Source organism: Myodes glareolus, chromosome 1 (genome assembly GCF_982192425.1).
Source record: "Myodes glareolus chromosome 1, mMyoGla1.1, whole genome shotgun sequence".
Taxonomy (NCBI): Eukaryota; Metazoa; Chordata; class Mammalia; order Rodentia; family Cricetidae; genus Myodes; species Myodes glareolus.
The window spans coordinates 76887350-76902904 of NC_142026.1; positions in this window are offsets into that span (position 1 = coordinate 76887350).

The window sequence follows — 15555 nt, forward strand, 5'->3', positions numbered from 1 at the left end:
CAGAGAGTCACAAGAAACTTTTAAACTGTGTGAGTGGTCTGCTGACTTTTCACCACCTTCTTGTTGATATGTTAAAAAAAAAAGCCATGGTATTCTATGTGGATTATGCAGTTTATGAAGAGGTCCATTAGATATTATCTCTCTGAGTATTTCTTCCTTTAAAATGTAGAATTTTTTTTAAATCTAAGAAACCCCCTTTATTACTGGCTTTATTATCAACTTTAAGACTTTCTGTGTCTTTGAACTGTACTGATAACACCCCTCTCTGTCTCAATTTCAGTGAAATGAGTTCAGCTGTTCTTTTTGTATTGTCAGGTTTAGGATTGTGTCCCATTGTCTTTATTATGTGGAGGTATATTCCCTTTCTTTTTTTTTTTTTTAAAGATTTATTTATTTATTATGTACACAACATTCCTTCCATGTATGCTTGCATGCCAGAAGAGGGCACCAGATCTCATTATAGATGGCTGTGAGCCACCATGTGGTTGCTGGGAATTGAACTCAGGACCTCTGGAAGAGCAGTCAGTGCTCTTAACCTCTGAGCCATCTCTCCAGCCCGGTATATTCCCTTTCTCACATTCTTGCAAAGTGATATTTCTCAATAGGTTTTTCAGTACTCTATTTATTTCATCTTGTTCTCTTACTTTACATATTTGGTGTAGTACACTGATTAATTAATAGGGGCTGAAACTGTATTGCATTCTTGACATTAGGCAGAATTCTATTTCCATGTAATTCAGGGACAATCTCCATGTTTATGTCCATCTTGAGAACGTGTTTGTGATTTTCCTTTGTATATGACCCTTTGTTTGGGTCATCTGCTTTTGATGGTGAGTGAAAGCTAGCTTTGTATGATGACTTTCCAGCATTCTTCTTGGTGCTCTCTTTACTGTTGTCCTTGTCTTATTGGTCAGGTTTACCTACCTTTAAATTGCAGTATTCTATTTCTTATCTAAGGTGCCCACTTTCTTTCTTACTGTCCTATATTGATACTTTTAATATTTTGTCCTTGAGCAGTATGATTCAATGTGTTGAGTGTGGTGGACATCTTTCTCTGTACAGATTCGAGTGGAATGATTTCATCTGTCCTTTTCATATTACCACATTTAGGATTCTGTTTCATTGTCTTTACTGTACTGATGTATATTCCTTTTGTTTTCATTTTTTTTTTGAGCTTTTATAATGAGCAAATATGACATTTAGCCATAGGCCATTCATTAATCTATTGACATCTTCTTGTATAGGGATTGAAACTGTTGTGCTTTCTTGGCATTAAGGCAGCTTGCATTCTGGTGTGTCTATTCTGGCAATGTGTCTGATTTTCTTTTGCATATATTTGTTTGATTTACCTGCTTTGGGTGTTGAGGGAAAGCTAACTGTGTAGCATTACCTTTCTTTGTGTTTTATTTACTATTCTCCTTGTGGTTGTTAGGTTTGCCTAAACAAAGGAGAATTTTATTCTGAATCTGTCTAGTCCTCAGACACTGTTAGTGAATCTGTCTCAGCATTGCTTAATTCCTTTTTTATTTTTATAACTGAGAAGGTTGATTTGTTCCCTTTTCCCTATGAGCTCGTCCTTTTCTCCTTCTATTTTAATTTCTTTTCATTTTTTTCTTTTTTCTTTTTTCTTCGAGACAGGGCTTCTCAGTAGCTGTGGAGCCTGTCCTGTTCTGGAACTAACTGTAGAGCAGGCTGACCTTGAACTCACAGGTCTGTCTGCCTCTGCCTCTTAAGCGGAGTGTTGGGTTTAAGGTGTGCACTACCACCACTTGACCAATTCGAATTTCTTTGCATGTGACCATCCATAGTGCTCCATAAGGGAGCTCTGATGTCATTGGCATATAGTACAATATCCTCTTTTCAACTCCAGTACTTGGGGATTCATTGTTTTAGTTTGCATTAGATGAAAAATGCTTCTTCTGTGCTTTTCTAAATACACTGAAATAAGTCTGTTGCCTTGACTCATATTGTCATCTAGTCTCTCAATAATTTCTACATCTCCTTTCTTTAAAAAGATACTGGTATCTTTTTATATAGTATTTCTGATTGACTGTTCTTAAGCTTATAAGCCCTCAGCCTCATAATTATTGACAAAAGTCTTTATAAGCACCTATTGCTGACAAAACTTCTCAGATTTATTGCATGAATAGTAGAAACCAAGAAACAGATATACGGTTCAAGCTGAAGGTCAGAAGAGCAAAGCAGCCAGCCACTGTCTCTTAACTCTAACTCAGATCAAAATGGACAATCCATCCATGAATTTTCTGAGACTGGCCTGAGACCTGTCTCCTCCCGCTTTATATTTCTTTCTAGTGTGGGTATTAAAGGCATGTACGAGTACCACATGGCCTCGATGGCTAACTAGTGTGGTTGTTGGGATTAAAGATGCCACTGCTGCTTGACCTGTATGGCTAATTAGTATGGCTGTTTGCATGAAGATTTTCTGGCAAGCTTTATTTATTAAAACACAAGTATACCACTCTTCAGTTTATCTTTGTCATTGACTTCTTTGACACTTTTTCATGAGCTTATGTTCACTCTGACACTCTCTTAGAGTGTATTTAGTACTCCATGAATTGTCTCACAGTTCATTGATGTCTTAATGTCTTAAGAAGAGCTAGTTAATGAGTATTAAACCCAGTGGTGGGGGGGGCTCTGTAGCACTTGTTGCTCTTTCAGTTTCCAGGTTCAGTTCCATGTACATGCATGGTGACTTCACGCAGTTTCCAAGGGATCTGTTACCTTCTTATGACCATTGCAGGCGTTTCATTTTCAAGGTGCACTGACTTACCTGCAGGAAAATACTTCAACAAATAAAATTAAAATATAAAAAATTGTCTGGGACCATCTTTGACAAGAACACCTCTTTCCAGGGTAGGGGCATGGAGATTTAAAAATACAAGTGACGAATAAGAAGACATGTGAAAATAAATATAGGAGTTTCGGGCGGGAGTTCCGGTGAATACTGAAATCATCCATGTTTAATTTTCCACACTCTTTGTTACCCCAATACAAAATGTGGAGGAAGGAAACAAAAGACTTCTTTAAGGTTATACAATGGACAACTTGAAAAGTTAGTTGCTTTAACACTTTGATACATCACGTCATTAGCATTCTGCTGTTTAGGCAGTGAAGCCATTCTAGACCAAGTATCCTGAATGCAGCCACTACCCAGGCAACCTCATATTGCAAAAGATGGAGCAGAAGTATGCTTGTATACCCTGACCATCTGTCAGGATGAAATGGATCTACTTGTATGAGCCATCTTAATGTCAAAAAAACCAAGTAATATCTATAGTCAGGATGTGTAACTGCACTTGTCAACTATTTTCTGTAAGCTCCACACTCTAACCATTAGATAAAATGGAAATAGGTTCTCATTTTTGGGCTTCCACAATAAATTTTAGGAAAGTGAAACATTAAGTGACGTAGAGATATTATACAAGGATTAACTATAACAGGACAGGAAAGAGCATGGAGATGTTACCGCTAGTATGAGAGTAAGTATGAGCCTGGATTTGTGATTTCAAATGGCCAAACTGAAAAAATACTTGTCAAGTCATATGTATTGGTCTTAATTGTATTGAGAATTTCATTCTTGTATCTAGCATATGTTTGATTAAATTCATCCCCATCCCTTATCTCTATTTACTTCCAAAATGCTTCTAAGCATCTCCATATTGACAATTGGAGTACTGAGTCCATGCAAGCTACCAGTTTGTGCATGAGCAACATCTCTGAAAAGTAAAACTGTCTCTTCAAAAGTCAATTGTTAACCTAAAATTTCTCGCTTAGTGGTACCCATAGCATATGTGCTGAATTTAAATAGTTTGCAATACTGAAGAGATATTTGAGAAATATAAAGGCCAGGGCTAGTAGTTGTAATTGGCTCTAAGTAATTAATGAGAGACAAAGACAATCTAGTAGTTCAATGATAGAGGCAATAAATGGTGATCATGAATTTGATCTAGAAGGGACATAACCCCTACTCTCCAAAGTGACGAGGCAGAGTGTTATTCATTAGCTGATATGCAATTAGTATTGTCCAGATTTATCTCATGATATTTGCAAGACCAATATGGGTACCTCTTTAAGTTTTGGGTCACCTTGTACAGTAATCTTCATATTGGTCATAGAGAAAAGCTGCATAGAGTGAAAGAGGATTGGAAAAGGGAGTTGTAGGGGAGTCATTCAGCCTTTGACAGCCTGATGTGGAGTTATATCCTGAGCTCATTAGAATGGGCTGTTGATTAGAGGAGGCAGGGGTTGCTTGGACATCGTCTATCTGTAAGAACAGTTGTAGATAGGAAGAAATAGAGGAGGAGAGAGGATGTTTAGATATTATTATTAAAGATTTTTGTATTTGTACATTGGCAGAAGTTGTCAACACTGAAAAGGTAGCATGTCAGTTTTGAACATTGACCTATACCGATGCCAAGATGTTTGTAGTAATAGAACAAGGCTTTAATGAAATCTGAGTCCATGGAGGAAGAGAGGCAGAGTTGCAACACCAGCTCCACCCAAATCTATTTCTATATCTTCCAAGTGGGAACTGAAATGCAAGAGAAAACCCAAGTAGGGCATAGATATGTTGTGAGACTCCCAGGACTGAATTATGGGACAAGAAGGACAAGGAGTCTGGGAAAGGGCTTAAGGAAGTTGTGTATCTTAGCAGGCTTGTCCTTGGGGGAGATGGTATGGAAACAAGGACACTGGTTCCAAGAGGGATAGGAGTAGGTTTCTTAATAACTAGAGGTAAGGCTCCAGGGGGCGTAGCAGGCTCCAGGATCCAAAGAGTAGGCAAGTAGAGTTGAATGGTTACTGCAGGTGGAAGAATGAGGTGTCTAGTGAGGTCAACTGTAGATTTGGATCAAGGTGTCTGATGCTAACAGATGATCCATACGCACCTTAAACATTGTCCAATCAACACCTTGATTTAGTTTGAAGTGACAAAAAGGGAAGTATGGCTACTTTTACTAATGCTGATCGAGGAAAGTATTCTGAAAAAGAGTAGTGTTAGAAGAACCTTGTGTGTTAGTGTGCGGGACAGAGGTGAGGAGAGAACACAGTTGTAGGTGACCTGATGTTTTACTTCGATTTGTGTAAAATAGGATGAGTGGCAGGCAGAGGTGCATTCTTGTATATAAATGCATGTATATGTAGATGAATGCTTTATTACTGGAATAAGCAAGTATTGTTTTAAATACTGTCTTTGGTAAACTAAACTCAGTGACTAAAGCCCAGAGATCAATTCTGTATGCTGGCCATTCAAACAATTATTGCAAGCAGCCTTTGCAGTGATGGCTGATGGCTGACAGTGTTAGGGAAAGCAAAACAAAACCAGTAAACACAGAACACAGAAAATTTGCACATTCAAAGGAGAAATAAAACATGCAGTGGCCATCTGCATTTCTACATTGTAATTGGAAGAGAGGAGAATGTTTGGCTTTAGAAGGGTTTGGGATGTCTCAGACTCAGGAATCCACCTGGGAAACCAGTAAGGGAAAAGATGTGTCAGGGTGTGTGGTTTGGAAGAGGAGGGAAAATGGCTGGAGAACCTGGAATGGGGTCAAGAAATAGAAGTTCCTACTTTAACTAGGAGGTATTATCCCAGGAAAGGGACAGAATAGGTTGTTCTCTCTAGGAAGGAATAGGAAAGATAATACACCTAAAAGGATAGCTGTTCCTCTATTCCAGCAATAAAAAAAAAGATGAAGGGGTTGGTCCCCAAAACTCTATAAGAACTGAAAATGTGGCCCTGAAGACAGCAGATGGATTGCTCCGATACTGTGACTACCCAAGACTCCCTGTTGCTGATAGCAATGATTGGTGAAGGCTCAGTTGCCCCTCAGTTGCCCATGGCCAGACGTAAGAGATCAACTGGAAGGTGAACTCGGCTTATTGTCCTCACACCGCAATGAATATGAGGAGTCATCAGCCAAGTAACCTTCTTGATGGCATTATGACCATGGTTGGCATGGTATATGAGGTTTGAACAAGTCCAATGACCCTCCTGACTCCATCTGAAACAGGGAAATGGAGGTTCTCCAGCTTTGGGTACCTGGGCAGCTGCTACGGCTCACTGAAAGCACTTAGCCAGCATTAGGTGTTTTTTAAATTCATTCTTTTTATTTCTTCCAAGGTACAGCTTGAAGCCTGTGGTGGTAAAGACTTCTACCTGAGGCAAGGAACTCCAACTTTGGCAACAAATTCCACAGGAATGGGACTGAACCAGCTACCTAGGACAGAGTGGGCCTGAGGAAGCAAGCTCCACAGGAGCAGGAGCTGGAAGCCAATCCAGTCCCAGGAGCTACTTCTGTCCTAGCATGAGTCTGGGACATCTGAGGGCACAAGCCTGGGACATCTGAGGGCGCAAGCCTGAGCCAGGTCTTCTGTGATTCTGGGCGCACCCGAGCCTGGGAACTCTGAGGAAGTAGACCAGAGCCCAGAAACCTTTGCAAGACCAACTCTAAGCCAGGGACTTCTGCAGAAGGGGATCCAGACCAGGATTTACACAAACAGGTCAAAACTGGTAACCTAAGCCAAAGTAGCCTTGACAGCAAACTCCAATGGAACAGAACAAAGCACAGGAGCACTGAACTGTCTCCAGGAACACAGAGTAACCAGCTGGGTAATTAGAACTGTGGCACTGACCGTACCACGAGGAACAACCATATGAACTTTGGATTCACTGGCACCTAGAAGATTAATCAACAGAATCTCAGGCTGCGCCTACCGTACCTATTAGAGGAAGAGATGGGTAGAAAACGTAAGAACACACGCAACACCAGAAAGAGCAACATGACAACAGTAAAAACTAAAGACCCTACAACAGCAAGACCTGAACAACCAAATATAGATGAAGCAGAAGAAAATGACCTAATAAATAACGTCAAGAGAATGGTTGAAACTTGTCAAGAAGAAGTTAGAAATTCCTTTAAAGAAATGGCAGAAAGGATATGCAAAAATTTGGAAGACATCAGCATATTTATTGAAAACCAGGAAAACGTAGAAAGAAAAATCAAACATATAAATTATTCAAGACGTGAAAACTGAAATAGAGACAATAAAGAAAATACAAGCTGAGAGAATTACAGAAACAGAAATCATGAGAAAACAATCAGGAACCATAAATCCAAGCAAGAATAGAATACAAAATAATGAATAGAAAAAGAAGAATACAAAAGATGGAATAGAGAATCTCATGTGCTAAAGATATAATAGAAGAAATAAACTCATGAGTTAAAGAAAATGTTAAATCTAACAAAAGCTTAACCCAAAATATCCAGGAATTATGGGACACCATGAAAAGGCCAAATCTTAGAAGAATAGGTATAGAAGAAAAGTTCAACTCAAAAGCACAGAAAATATATTTAGCAAAATCATTTAAGAAAAATTTCCCAATCTTTAGAATTTTACAGTACAGCAAATAGACTGCATCCTCCCCACAAAAAAAAGTCCTCTCACCACATAATAATCAAAACACTAAACATACAGAGTAAAGAAAGAATATTAAGAGCTGCAAAAGAAAAAGGCCAAGTAACATATCAGAATTAAACTTGACTTCTCAATGGAGACAATGAAAGCCAGAAGGTTGTGGTCAAGTGTTAAGCAGACATTAAGAGACCAAGGATGCCAGCCCAGACTACTGTACCCAGCAAAATTTTCAATCACAAAACACATATTCCATGACAAATCTAGATTTCACCAATACCTAGCCACAAACCCACAAAATAACACATAATCCAATTTGAAAAAAAATGGAGTACAGACCTAAAAAAATAACTCTCAACAGAGGAGCCTAATATGGCTCAAAGACACTTAAGGAAATCTTTAACATCCTTAGTCATCAGGGAAATGAAAATCAAAACAATTTGTTGGAGAATTACAGTAATCTGGTCTTTGTAGGTAAGAATGCGCTTCTTATTCAATTCCTAACCCATCGTTTGTATTTACCTAACTTAGACATATGTAAACTCAGATCTCTAATTATGATATTTCCTTTGAATTGGTCTGTGTTCTCTTTAAGAGTAACCAAGGGTGTATTATACATGATATCTCAACTCTCTTATTTCCTTCGTATTGAAAACTTCAAAGTTCAAATACAGTTGAATATTTATAGCAAATAAATAAATGCATTGCAGAACATTAGTATTTTAAATGTTTTCATTTTACATAGGATTAAAGTAGACAAGAAGTTTGATAACAAAATGACTTTTAAAATATGGTGCTTTTGATGATGAGCAAGTTTTTTCTTAGATGGGAGCCCATATTATGCTTAGGTGTACATGATTTTTTATCTCAGTAATGAGGAGGTTAAAGTAAGATGATGTTTCTTCCATGTTACTTAACATAGTGAATCTGTAGGCAACCAAGTCTACATACTAGGACTGTCTTTTTTTTTCTTGCTTTTTTTTTGTTTTGCTTTTTGTTGTTGTTTTATTTTTGGTTTTTTTGGAGACAGAGTTTGTCTGTGAAGCTGTGTCTGTCCTGGAGCTCTCTCTGTAGACGAGGCTGGCCTCAGAGATCTGCTGTGCCCAGATTACGACCCCCAGAGAGAGACCATCAGAGAGGCCCAGACTGTAATAAGCAAGGTTTAATCAGCATAATACACACTCATCTCCATCCCTGTTACAGCGAGGTGTAGAGAGGAATTGTATCTCCTCTGTGGGATAAGCTTTTAAAGGCATAACTAAAAAGAGAATCGTTGAAAATGCTTTGGCATGGATGCAAGGACTTTTGCTCCCTCCCATTCTGTTAAGTCAGCTTTCTCCTTGTTCTTAGAGCAAGGCCACTTTTCTTGAGTTAGGCTATCTTTATCAGCCTGTACTAGGTGGCAGGCTGGGCTGAACTAAGTGACCTTGTGCTCCGAATCTCCTGGGTGGGAGAGGGGAAGGCCACTATTTTCCTGAAAAAAACATTCTGCTAGGAAATTTCTTCTTGCCCCTTTGAGAATAAGGTGTGAGGGTTCCACAAGATCCACCTGCCTGAGCAACATTTCATATATGATTGATTGTTCAGAGAGCTCCTTTCTGAAAGGGCGTCTTTTTCTTAACCAATTTGTAAACCTACTGTAAAATATGCAGTTTCAGTAAGAATGAGATGGCTGTTAGGAGTCCTCCACTGATGGAGATCAGATTGGAGGTTCTTCTGAGCATCCGTACAATGATCATGAAACACAAAAGCCTCTGCAAGCTTTCTTGTCTTAAAGAACTTATGAGGGAGATATCTGTTATTGAATTTATTGCTCATGCATCAATCCTTATTATGTCTCATTGTGTTAATTTGCCAGAGAACCATCGCAAGCATAAGTACAGGAAGATCCTGGATCAAGAGAAGTGTACTGAGTGTACTGAGTGTACTGAGCTTGGCAAAAATCTTCATGAATCTTCTCAGTATACACCGTATGACACAAGTGATTCTGCAGAAAACTACAAAAACTACACATGTGTTAACCACAGGGATGCTGCTACTGAATCATCCCACCTAGAGAGTCATAAGAGCATGCAGTCTGGAGAAGAACCTTGCAAACATAAAGACTGTGGCAATTCTTTAAATTTGTCTTCCACCATTAGTCAAAATGAGAAAGTCCAGACTGAAAAGAAAGAACACAAATATTCAGAGGATGATAAATCTTTTGACTCTAAATGTAAACCCTTGCTACAGCAGATCTGTAATGATGGGAAACCACACCAATGCAGAATATGTAAGAAATGCTTCTGGACCCACTCAGGTCTCAGGAGACATGAGATAAGTCATACCGGGGCGAAACCTTACAAGTGTAGGCTATGTAGTTTGTGCTTTGGTAATTCAAGAGCTTTCAAAAGGCATCATTACAGAATCCACTCTGCAGAAAAACCTTACCAATGTAACAAGTGTGGGAAAGCCTTCTGTAGCTACTCATACCTCAGAAATCACCAGAAAATTCTGGAAGAGAGGCCTTATGAATGTAAGCAATGTTGTAGTTCCTTCTGTACTTTGTCACGTCTTAAAAACCATTACAGAACCCATAACAGAGAGAAAACTTACAAATGCAGTGAATGTGGCAAATCCCTTTATACCTCTGAAAGTCTTGAAAGACATCAGAGTATTCATGCTGCAGAAAAGCTTGTGAATGTAAAGAATGTGGAAAGTGCTTTTATGGGTTGTATCAGCTTAAGAACCATTACAGAACCCATGTCAGAGAGAGACCTTATACTTGTAATGATTGTGGCAAATGCTTTATCCACCTGCAACATATGAGAACCCATCAGAAAGTTCATAAAGGGGAGAAACTATACAAATGTAGTGAGTGTGACAAATCCTTTGTCCAGAAAGGCAGTCTTATAATCCACCAGAGAATTCATACGGGAGAGAAGCCTTACAACTGTAGTGAATGTGACAAAGCCTTTACCTGCCTCTCTGGTCTTAGAAGTCATCAGAGAGTTCATACTAGGGAGAAAAGAGTCCCTGACAAGTGATGTACATGTGATTCATGCAGGGCTTTCTCCTTAAAGGCACAGTAGGTTTCTCTGAAGTGAATCACGATGAACATGAAGAGCTTGTGACAACCTTTATGGAATGTTTCAATTCAGAAAAACCTCAGGAGATTATCCTGAGGAAAACTCTGAAAATTTGAAACCAGGGAAACCTGTTGTGATGTTATTCTACCTGTTCAACTTTAAAAGCTTTATATTGAAGACCAAATGGAGAAGCCTGGAGAATGAGCTGTTGTGTAGCAGTTTCCTAGTAACTGAGACATTCCATCCTGATGGAAGCTGATTAAGAGAGGAAAGAAGTACCACTAAATTTCTTCAGGAAATCCCTGAAATTGTGCAGATTCGGTAGACATAATGCTGTTGAAGAAAGTCAGAGTACTCATGTTGCCTAGAAGTCTCTATAACCAACTGATCCACCAAAACAAGAAACTGTCCACCTTGTAAATATGACTGCAAGCTTTCAGTATTCTTCATTGTTTCTAACTTTATGAGATGGATCTCATTTAGAGGTGGGTGGTCATGGTGTCAGCTTTCTTTGTGTCTTTTATGCTCCTGTAAGTAATAGGGATATTACTCATTGGTCACCAATTTTGACCTCAGTGCTTGATATAATCCTTTTTTTTTCTTTTGGCTTTTCGAGACAGGGTTTCTTTGTGTAGCCTTTGCTGTTTGTCACTTATTGTGGCCTCAGTATTATGTAGCGTCAACCAGATGCCTGTCAGTTTTCCAGAACTAGGCTCAAGAAAGTACACATGTATGTACTTCTTGCTAGAAATCTGAGAAATACATTGAAAGAATTAGAGACTTACTCTGTCTTTGAGCCGATTAGTAAAGATTTAACTCTGTGGTGAGCAATGAAGGTGGCAGATTTGTGTAATTTGGCCTTGCCCTAACATTAATGCTCTTGATACAACAGTGAGATATAGTCTGTTGGTGCCTGTTATCTTCTTATGTCTGGGAAATTGCTGCTCATTTTATTCTTGGTTAGAATACACAGTGTTAACTTTCCAAACTACAAAGATAATCATTTTTGCCTTGTCTTTCTCAAAAGTTTTGAGTCTGGGTACCACTGTGTAGCCTGGCTGTTAGGTTATTATATAGCACTGCATCTAACAGGTTAGTAAGAATTTTCCTGAGGATGTTGACTCTTCATCACATTTTATGCAGAATGGCCTTTGATGTCTCTCTTCATGATAATTCTTAGGGCTTTGCATTGGAATAATTTAATTTTGTGGGTTTTTCTTTTTGACACAGGGTTCCCCTGTGCATCTCCAACCATCTTGGAACTCACTCTGTTGAACAGGCTGGTTAGGACCTCAGAGATACACCTGCCTCTGTCTCCTGAGTTTTGGAGATAAGTGTGTGCACAATCACCACCTGGCTAATTTAATTTTAAAAAATTTTAAAAATGCATATATATATATATACATATATATATATACATATATATATGTATATATATATGAAACAGGCTCTCACTATCTAGACTTGCCTACCCTGGAAGTCCTTTTGTAAACAAGGCTCCTTTTGAATGACAGAGATCTTCCTACCTTCATCTTCCAAGTACTGGGATTAAAGGTGTGCCCTATGTAACTAGATTTTTAAATATTTTATAAAATGATCTCAAACTTGAAACTTTTTCACATGATTTTTCAATAAGTCTTTGTGTTTTTCTGATTCTTCTTCTTCTTCTTCTTCTTCTTCTTCTTCTTCTTCTCCTCCTCCTCCTCCTCCTCCTCCTCCTCCTCCTCCTCCGCCTCCTCCTCCTTCTTCTTCTTCTGTTATGAATGCTCGGTCTTAGCTTATGCTTGTCCCACTAACTTTTTTTTTTGATATTTGTTGAGCTCTACATTTTTCTCTGTTCCCCTTCCTGCCTCTCTCCTACCTCCTTCAGCCCTCCCCCAAGGTCCCCATGCTCCCAATTTACTCAGGAGAGCTTGTCTTTTTCTACTTTCTACTTCCCATATAGATTAGATCTATGTTACTCTCTCTTAGTGTCCTCATTGTTGTCTAAGTTCTCTGGGATTGTGGTTTGTAAGCTGGTTTTCTTTGCTTTATGTTTAAAAGCCACCTACGACTGAGTACATGTGATAATTGTCTTTCTGTGCCTGGGTTACCTCACTCAAAATAATGTTTTCTAGCTCCATCCATTTTCCTGCAAAATTCAAGCTGTCATTATTTTTTTCTGCTGTGTAGTACTCCATTGTGTAAATGTGCATTTTCTTTATCCATTCTTTGGTCGAGGGGCATTTAGGTTGTTTCCAGGTTCTGGCTATGACAAACAAAGCTGCTATAAACAGAGTTGAGCACAAGTCCTTGTGGCACAATTGAGCATCCTTTGGATATATACCCAAAAGCGGTATTACTGGGTCTTGAGGAAGGTTGTTTCCTACTTTTCCTTTGTGCTTTTTCACAATTTTCTTTATTTTAGAACTAATTTCTCTAGTTCTACATCAAATGCTAGGAATGTCTTTATTGGGATTGATTAGAATCTTTGTAGAGGACAACCCCCCTTCTACATTGTCTTCTCAGGTATGAACATCCTATTTTTTCAGTTTTCACATTTCAGTGGGGATGAGAGCTTTTTCTGCATGCCTGTGTGTGCCATGCACTACATGTGTGCCTGGTATCCTCTGTTACCATAAAGTATTAGATCCCTTAGAACTCATGTTACAGCAGACAATTGTGATTTCCTGAGTAAACTATGGGGAAATGCCCATGAGCAGCATCCCTCTATGGTGTCTGCTTTAGGTTCTGGCTGCCTTGGTTTCCCCCAGTGCTACACTGTAATTTGTGACATGATAAAAATCAATTTATTCCCAATATTGGGCTTGATATATGTTTTATGCCATCAACAGGAAAGCAACTAGGACCTTCACTATTGTTTACTTTATTATTCTGTAACCATATATATATCCTTTGCCAGTAAACAGTTGAGTCACTTAGAACCCTTCCAGGTTCAGAAGAGCTTCTTTGATTTTAATTCCAATATATGCTGAATGAAGAGCTCAGAACTCAGCAATGCAGTCCATGTAGTCCAAGTTTTATTCTTATAGTTGTTGCTCTCTGCAGGTCAAATCCCAGGAACATAGACTCTTAGAGGTGCAACCACTGCAACTCTCTGCATCTGCTGTTATAAATCCACTATCTATGAAAAAAGTGCCATTAATGTCCTGTGTATAATTTGTGACTACTGGCCTGTACTGGCTGGTTTTAGGTCAATTTGACACAAGCTAGAGTCATCAGTGAAGGGATTGTTTGGAAGAAGCAAGTGTGGCTGCACTTGCCTCAGGGCAGAGATGGCCCATAGTGTGGAGTGGTGGGGCTAACTCTGGTATTGTTTTGAGTCCAAGTACTTCTTGAGATTCCTGTAGAGAGGCTGCAACAGAAAAATCACTCAGAGGACCTGGGACAAGTGGGGAAGCAGCTCTGGTGTCTGTGGCTGCAGATGCCACCACCATTGGCAGTTACATTGACTCCAAAGCCAGGTGCAAGTTGCTATCTTGTACTTTCCTACCTCAGGTTGGGCCCCACATGAAGTGTTAATCTAATTACTCTTGTCAATAAAAAAATTGGGAGTCTGGGCTGGAGAAATGGCTCAGCGGTTAAGAGCACTGGCTGCTCTTCCAGAGGTCCTGATTTCAATTTCAAGCATCCACATGGTGGCTCACAACCATCTGTAATGAGATTTGACACCCTTCTCTGGCCTGCAGGCACACATACAGACAGAACACTGTATACATAATAAATAAATAAATTAACAAAAAACAAAAACAAAAACTGGGAGTCAGATATTGGGGTAAAAACCTGAAAGGTCAGAATTTGGAGCAGCCACCAGTTGCTTCCTACCTCTCTCATTCCTCCATCAAAAAGGGGCAAGATCCTCTCTCCATTCCTCCCTATCACTTCCTGTCTCTCTGAATAGTCCTCCAAGACCTCTATGGCTAACTAGTGGTTAGCTCCACCCTCTGTCTCCAAGCAAGCTTTATTTGTAAGAACATAAACAAAATATCACAAGCCTGGTCTACAAATCAAGTTTCATTTCAAGCAGGCTACAAATATGATCCTGCCTATAAATAAACAAACAAATAAGTAAATTTTTAAAAATTTTATTGATTTTTTTATTGAGCTCCACATTTTTCTCTGCTCCCCTTCCTGCCTCTCTCCTCCCTTTCAGCCCTCACAAGGTCCCCATGTTCCCAATTTACTCAGGAGATCTTGTCTTTTTCTACTTCCCATGTACATTAGATCTATGTATGTCTCTTTTAGGGTCCTCATTGTTGTCTAGGTTCTCTGGGATTGTGATTTGTAGGATGATAAATAAAATTTAAAACAATGGAAAGCATTGACTGTTGCCGTGAAGAATACAGGCAACAAAAAGTGAGAAAAACCTTCATTTTTTTCATGAAATGTGATGGACCATTCAACACCCTCAAGACAATCCTTAGTGATGTACCAAACAATGACACAAAATGAAATATGAGAGCTGGGCTATTGAGTGCAACCCTGACTCAATAGTTTATAAAAGAGACAGGGAAAAAATGATTGTTTTTCTAGTTCTGAAAGTTACCTCTGAGTGTTCTAACCCAGTATGATGTGAACATTAATTCTTTTGAGACAAGTAGGCAAGTTTCACTGCTGTTGACAGTGAAGACTAAGGAGACATTATGAATTTATTCATAAAAGCAATGATTTTAGGTCAGGATCAAGTCACATATGCCTGCAATCTTCTCCACTCTCTAGAGAGTTTAAATCTTTACTATTAGGCATACTGATAGTATTAGTCTAATTCTACTGTTCCATTAATTTCCCAGAGATTGTAGCAAGGACTTCCAGGTATTTAAATATGCAGTTTCCTGAGATTGCCTTTGGAAACCAGATAGGCCACTCTAAAGGAGCCACATAGCAGATGAGACCTTACTCAGTAATATGTAAGGATGCAGCCTACCCTCTGCAGTAAGTAGACATCAATATATTTCTGTCAGCACCAATCATAACTCAAACATTTTCAGAATTTGAGACTGGAGAGAATGTTGAGCTCCATGGGTGATGTGAGTTTAAAGAGTTACATCTCACC